The following is an 8,148-nucleotide window of genomic DNA, read 5'->3' on the forward strand; positions in this document are numbered from 1 at the left end:
ATGGGTTTTACGTGTACTGATTTTTGAGCTCTACAGAGTTAAACTCGAGTATTCATTCTGTAACGTACCGTACTTTTAAACTATTTAAAATTTGCGAAAAAATAAAAATTTTCTTAAATACAAAATAAACTTTCAAATTTTCATTAAAATAACTTGCTCGTCTAAAAACATTTGCAATAAAACAACCAAAACAAAGTTTGCCAAAAGTGATAATCGTTAAACATCATAAACCACTTTATGAAATCAGAGTATTAAAAATCGTCATGCATAAAATCTTAAACCATGAGCGGTCCTCGGGTTTAGCCCCCTGCGCAGCCTAAGCCGGCTCATTGGTCCCCACCCCTCGTCTCCTCAAAGTCATCCTCACTTGCATCGATCAAGTCTAGTGAGTCTAAAGACTCAATATGTATAAACTGGATATAACAAGTACTACATAATAAAGCCACATTCATCTTTAAAGTAGGACTTACATACCTGAAACTTGAACGTAATAGTATAAACATACTTGAAACTTGATCGTAGTAGCATAAACGTAGACGTGCCATCATCATAAAACTTTTCAAAAACATGCTTGCTTCATACATACTTGAACATATATAAACTTCATCATTTTGCATAGAGATATCTTTCAAAACAAGTGACCCATACATAAATGTGCCTGATCAAACTAAACCACAGTACTGGGCTGACAGGGAAATTCCACTGCCTCATACATGAGATCCTCGGTCATGCATTACCGGGTGGATTGGTTCCTGGTCATGCTTTACCGCTTTCCAATCCTGATATAAACTGGGTCATGCTTTACCGGGGTGGAGAGGTCCTCGGCCAAGTTCACCAACTTCCAAACCAGTTCATAATTTGGTCACAAGACGTTTAGAATACCTCAAAAACTTAAAATTATTTTCCTTTGCACGTCGAACATACTTTCTTGGCGTTGAGGGATTTGTTGGATCTTGCTTGGGGGCACTGCTGCACGTACTAACATGAGTTCAAACACATATCTTTCATAACTTAGACATATTAGTCATGCTCACACCCAATATGACAAATTTACTTATGACGTTCTAAATCTCTTGGGACTTGACCTCGTTTAATCATCGCACTAAATCATTACATCAAACCCCAAAACAATCCCTAAAAAAATAAAAAAAAAATTAAATTTTTTTTAAAAGGGACACCCCCGTGTAGATGCTGGAAATTCGCATTTTGAAGGAAAAATGGACACGGACTCCGTGTCGGGGTCCGGGAAGGGGTCCAGGTAGCCTCTGGACTTGCAAACTTGCGAAAATTCACTAACTTATTGATTCATTCTTCCAATCCAAGCCTAGGGACCATGAACTAACACCTCGAGACTCATCCTAGGATGCTATTACATTGATTCAAACCGGTACAGCACCCCAAACATCCCCAAGCATCGACAAGCAACTTCAATACAATAATAACGCGTAATTCGACATCATTTCTTTTCCTACGATTTCTATTACATCCCAAGCCATTCCTGACCCAAACGAACCTCCAAATAACACCTAAATACATCCCATAACATATCTAAATGCAGTAGCGCAAGCCCGGTGTTTCCCAACGAAGCCTGCAACAATAAAACTTCAAGAACGCATTTTCAAAAAAATGCAGTTTGAGCAGTACCACAAAAACGATCATAACTCACTCATTTCTTATCTAAATATTTTGAATATACTGTCAAATCAAAGATATCAAAAAGTTCTACGTTTTATATGTTGAAAGGTTTTCCAGAAAATCGACCAAAAAGTCGCAGCATTTAAAATGACAGCAAATTTTGAGTTTTCAGATCTAAAATCGTTTCGAAATCGATCTAACAAATTTTTGCTCAAACCTTTTACAGCATACATGGATTTTTACGCATAATAAAGGTAAGAACATATAATATAACAAGATTGATGCAGAAACAAAAGATTATACATGCCTTTGAATATTTAAAGTCACCGAAACGACGATACCGAAGCGGGAAAGATGCGAGGTTTATCCGGAACGATTTGTGGCTCGATTTTCTTGAAGAAACCCAACGAAAATTTTCTAGAAAACTGATGGGAAAAGTGGGCGGCTGCTCTTGCTATAGAACCCTAGGTTTTTTTCAAAAAAAAAAAATTAAAAGCAAATGTGTATGTGTGTGTTATGTGTTTAACGTGTAGGAGTGTGTAAATGTGTGTGTGCGTGAGTTAGTGTAGGTGATTAGGGGTAATTATGCTTAATTGATAATTAACAACTAATTAAAATACTAACCTTCCTCTAACTTTAAATAACATCTCTTAATTTAAAATAAAATGTACAAGTGAAAAATCTTTAAAAACTTTAAAGTCATAAAATCACCTAATAATTAAATTTGGCTTTAAAATGCTAAAAAATTAAATAAACCTTTTAAAATGGCCAAACTAACTTAAGATAAAATACCACATTTTAAAAATTACCAAAATCATCGTCGGTCTCTTTTCTTCGATCCCGCATCGAATAATCGCCTGAAACATTAAACTCAAAGAAACATTTTAAAGTGCATCACATAAACATAAATAATTTAAAATAATACATTTAAATAAATCTTGCATCTCTAAAATCATTTTAAACTTAATTAAATGATTTAAAAATTTAAATAAATGCATGGATTTTACGAGTACTGAATTTGGGCTCTACAGTTTCTCCCCACTTAAATAAATTTTGTCCTCAAAATTACTACTTACCAAACAAATCCGGGTAGTGATTTCTCATATCTGCCTCGGTCTCCCAAGTGGCCTCCTCCACTGATTGATTCAGCCACCAGATTTTGACCATCTTGGTCACCTTGTTCCGAAGTCTCCGTTCCTATCTGTCTAGGATTTGGACAGATCTTTCCTCATACGACAGATCTGGAGTAAGCTACAACGGCTCATAAATCAAAACATATGAAGGATTTGCTAGGTACTTCCTCATCATCGAAATATGGAAACATTGTGTACACCGGCCAGATTCGGCGGTAGGGCTACACGATAAGCTAGTGTCCCAACTCTGTCAAGAATCTCAAACGGTCCAATAAATCTCGGACTAAGCTTCCCTCTCTTCCCAAATCTCATAACACCCTTCATAAGTGCTATCTTTACAAAAAATTGATCACCTACGGCAAACTCAATATCTCTTCTTCTCTTGTCATCATAACTCTTTTGGTGACTCTGGGCTGTCTTCATCCTGTCTCGGATCTTGATCACCATATCTGCAGTCTGCTGAACAATCTCTAGACCAAGCTCTGATCTCTCACCGACTTCATCTTAATAAATCGGCGATCTGCACTTCCTCCCTTACAATGCCTCGTAGGGAGCCATACCTATAGATGATTGGAAACTGTAGTTGTATGTAAACTCCACAAGAGAGAGCTTTGATTCCCAATTCCCATGGAAATCAATTACACAAGCTCTCAACAAATCCTCCAAAATCTGAATCACGCTCTCAGACTGGCCATCTGTCTGCGGGTGAAAAGCTGTACTGAATAGCAACTTCGTCCCCATGACTGCATGAAAACTCTTCCAAAAGGACGATGTAAATCTCGGGTCCCTATCGGACACAATAGAAACTGGGATCCCATGTAATCGAACTATCTCTCGGATATAGAGCTCCACATACTGCATCATGGAGAAAGTCGTCTTCACTGGCAAGAAGTGTCCCGACTTAGTAAATCGATCCACTATGACCCAAATGACATTGGATCCTCTGACCAATCTAGGCAAACCAACAACAAAGTCCATGGTGATAATCTCCCACTTCTACTCGGGGATAGGGAGTTGCTTAAGCATCCCTGCTGGCCTCTGATGCTCTGCAAAGTGAGACATTCAGACACAAATTGATGGATATCTCTCTTCATACGTGGCCACCAATACAGAATCTGTAAATCCTTGTACATCTTGATACCTCTTGGATGAATGGAATACGGAGATGCATGTGCCACTGTCAAAATATCCTCTCTGATCGAAACAACACTAGGCACCCCCCCCATCCTTCCTCTGTACCTCACAATACCATCGGACACTGTATAGAGTACAGTGCCCTTGGCTTCATCTTTCAGTCGCCAGTTTTGCAACTGCTCATCTGAAGACTGACCATTACGGATTCGGTCAAGCAAAAAAGATTGGACTGTCAGATTAGACAGCTTAGGAGCTCTGCCCTTAGGATAAACCTCTAACCCAAATCTCTGAATCTCTGACTGAAGAGATCTCTGTACTGACAGCTGTGCTACGACTGCAACTTTTCTGCTCAAGGCATCTGCCTCAACATTATCTTTTCTCGGATGGTAGCTAATTTCACAATCGTAGTCTATTACCAACCCCAACCACCGTCTTTGTCTCATGTTCAGCTCTTTCTGCGTGAAGAAATACTTGAGACTCTTGTGATCAGTAAATATTTGGCATTTCTCACCATACAGATAGTGTCTCCATATCTTCAACGCAAAGACAACGGCAGCTAACTCGAGATCATGAGTCGGGTAATTCTTCTCCTGCACCTTCAACTGTCTGGAGGCATAAGCTATAACCCAACCGTGCTGCATCAACATTGCGCCTAACCCGAGCTTAGAAGAATCGGTGTACAACACAAAAATACCTTGCCATGATTGTTAGAGTAGATGCCTTGCAAGCCAACGGTTGGCTAGGGAATTTATTGACTCAAGTGTAATAAACAATCTTTATTTCAATATAATTTAACTTTTAATGGTTTCGTTATACTTTATCTGTATACCCATGCAAAGAGCATAGATAAAGTCCTTGATTATGCTTTAATACAAATGAATCGTAATTCGATGTTGAAACTCATTTGTAAACACTGCATATTCTAAATTCGTTCCTAGTCGATTCAACCGCCTAAAACAGGGATAAAGGTCGCTTGAGCTCGAGACTAGCATCTGTGATGTTGTGTACTGCGTTTCTTGGTAAGGGCATGGAGATGTCCAAACATGCAGATGGGTAGTCATATGAGGATTATACTGAACAACCCTCCCTCGGACTTTCCAAGTGGTTATCATTCATCGAGAGGATATAAGTCCGTGGTTATGATTGTACACCATTAGTCCTTACGACCCAGGACAACACTGAGGCTCTATATGCTAAGGCTGTGCTTTGACTCGTTTACCGGCTCCAGGAGAGTCATCAGGTGGCGAGATTGGGTACAATTGTGACACATATAGGAGCCAGTGCATTGTAGTCGGGGATTCACCGCTCACCTGCGGGTGTGGATATCCTATGTGATATGATGTAATAATAGTGCATGGAATCTCTGTGATGCGAAACCTTGTACGAATGAGAAGCAAACACGATTATCGAAATCACACCCTCGACTCAATAACAAACAAGGATCGATTTGTTGTTCCGATCTTTTGAAACAAGTAACGGTTTGTGATATTCACCTCTAAGTTATTAAAACTTAGCAACAAATATCAATGATAAAACAATTGAATTTCAAACGAACCTTCAAAGATCTTGTTTTGACAATTCCGAGCGAAAAACAATCGACAAACGCCACAAAGATGCAATCTTTGATAAGTTTGATTTTTGGTAATAACAAAGCAATGAAATGCCTTGAATATTGAGAATAAACTCAAGCAATTTTCATATCCTTCAATAATGTTTTTCGTTCATAGTCCTTACAAGCATTAAATAGACAATAAAATACAAGAAAAACAACATAAAGTAGTGTAAAAAGTCATAAAGAACTTGTCTAGCAAATTTGACACGGCACTGCGCGCGGTGGCGCATGAACTGGCGCAGCCGCGCGCATGGTTCTGCACCCGGACAGCACGGGGCGCGCGGTAGCGCCACTTCTGGCGCGGGCGCGCGCACTGGTGCGCACGGGCGCGCCGCTTCTGGCGCTGGCGCGCGCGCTGTTCTGCTCTGCGCTAGCGCGCGCTGCTGCACTGCTTCTGGCGTGCGCACAGTTCTGCCCATCTGCGCTAGCGCGTGCTGCTGCACTGCTTCTCTCGGCCATTTTGCACTCATATGCTTAGTTGTTCGGATTATACTATTTGTTGAACTCCACAACTTGCTTGGATATGCTTGATTCATCATTATTGATCTTGAAGGTCCGAAACAACGACTCTCTCTAAATCTCCTTCCAATCATTTGCACACGGTGCCTAGCCAGATTCATATCATACTCCCCTTCTTCAAAAATATTTGTCCTCAAATCTTCGCTACCTACACAAAAACGAAGCAAGTTAGTAATAACAAAATTTATATGACCAACATGCTTACCTTCAGGCTCAAGTTTGTAGGTGCTATAGCCCACGTGCTCCTTCAATGTTTTGAGCCCTGACTCCATGGTTGTCTTCACTGTCAATGTAACAACCTCAACATACACCCAATGACGAGTGACACCAAATGATAAGATATCATTAACTATCACCAAGATCAAATTTCTCCCCTTCTTAGACCTAGTTAACACACAAGTGAAATCCATACATGTGTACGACCATAGTCCACTAGGAATAAGATGTAATTAGTGCAACACATAAGAATCAAACTTAGATGCCCTTTCCCCATATCCAATGCACCCTTCACTACACCTCTTAACATACCTCTTCATATGCAACCAACACATATAATCATGGATTATGTTGATGATAAAATAACAACAGTATGCTCCACTAGCACATAATTCATGCAATGAATATATAATGTCAAATTTAATCTCTTTAAACATATATTCATCATGAATAAAGAAATAATCATGTTCATCCTTGCACCTCTCAAAACCATCAAACAAGCATAAACCATGCAAATAGAACACATTAAATGTACTATCCATGTAATCTTTACAATCATCACTAATCAAGTATAAATCACGGAAATAGGACACATCACATGTACTATCAATGCAATATATTATCTCATCACAAAAATCTAAGTCTAATGTATATAAACCCTTGTAGTAAACAAACCCCATCAACTTTGTAAATCGTGAGACGTCAAAATTCAGAGTAGGTACATGCAATACATTCATGGTCTCAAATTCATAACAATCAAGGAATAAAGGTAAATCTACATCTAACCCCTTAACCACCACATTTGCAACATATTCTCCAAGCTTTGGAAAATGATACATCGAAGAATTAAGATAAAGACGAAAGTCATACCTCATGGTTTTTGCGTTGGCAACTAACCTTACATCACCTTTCTTAGTTCCAAATTCATATGGATCATCCCATTGCATTCTCTCACCAATAACATTATCTCGCCTCCTCATCATGACTTCATCGGATTCCTGCAAAGAAGAATTAACATCGCTCGGGATTGAACGGGCTATATCATCACAATAACAATAAACCACTTTGTACAAAGGTACTTTAAAGGGTTTATTCAAAAATACATAAGTCTCAACCTCACTCTTTTTACTCTTTTGGGCCTTTAATTCATTTTTCTTTTCTTTTTCTTTGGCCTCTTTTTCTTTTTCTTTTTCTTTTATTTCATCATTCTCTTCTTTTTTTCTTTCTATGGTCATCTCACTCTTTTGTTCACTCATTATTTTGACCATATCACATTTTTTTTCACTCATTTCAAGGAATTTCAATTGATTCTCAAGAACAACATTTGGATTCAATTGAACACATGAAATATTTTTTTCTTCAAATGTTTTGAGCAACAAATTTTCTTCTTGCCTACTCTCCTCCTCCTTAATAGACAAATCACACATTTCTTTTTCCCCACCTAATGATTCAGTCCTCACTGTATATTGTTCAACAACATTCAACTTACCAACTAGCGGAATACAACCATCATCAACTCTATTAACCACAACCTCAAATTCAGGTCCTTTTACAACCTTGACTTCATATCCCAGTTCACCAACAATCTCAACCACCACTTGAGATTTAAGCTCAACCACAATATCAACCTCCATTTGAGATTTAAGATCAACTGGCGATTTTAATATGGCCTCATCATGTGGACATTGACTGATATCATGGCCGACCTCAAAACACCAACAACATATAACATCACAAGTACTAGAAATTAAATTTTTACTTGTACCTTGATATTCATATTTGCTAGCTTCAACTCCCGACTCATTCTTTGGCCTAGCAATGAGTTTCTCTTCCAAGCTTGTCCTACACGTGGATGCCAACGACTCCCGATGCAAACCATGTTCACCTCTCCGGCCAACT

Source organism: Primulina tabacum, chromosome 6, assembly GCF_025594145.1.
Source record: "Primulina tabacum isolate GXHZ01 chromosome 6, ASM2559414v2, whole genome shotgun sequence".
In the NCBI taxonomy this organism is placed as follows: Eukaryota; Viridiplantae; Streptophyta; class Magnoliopsida; order Lamiales; family Gesneriaceae; genus Primulina; species Primulina tabacum.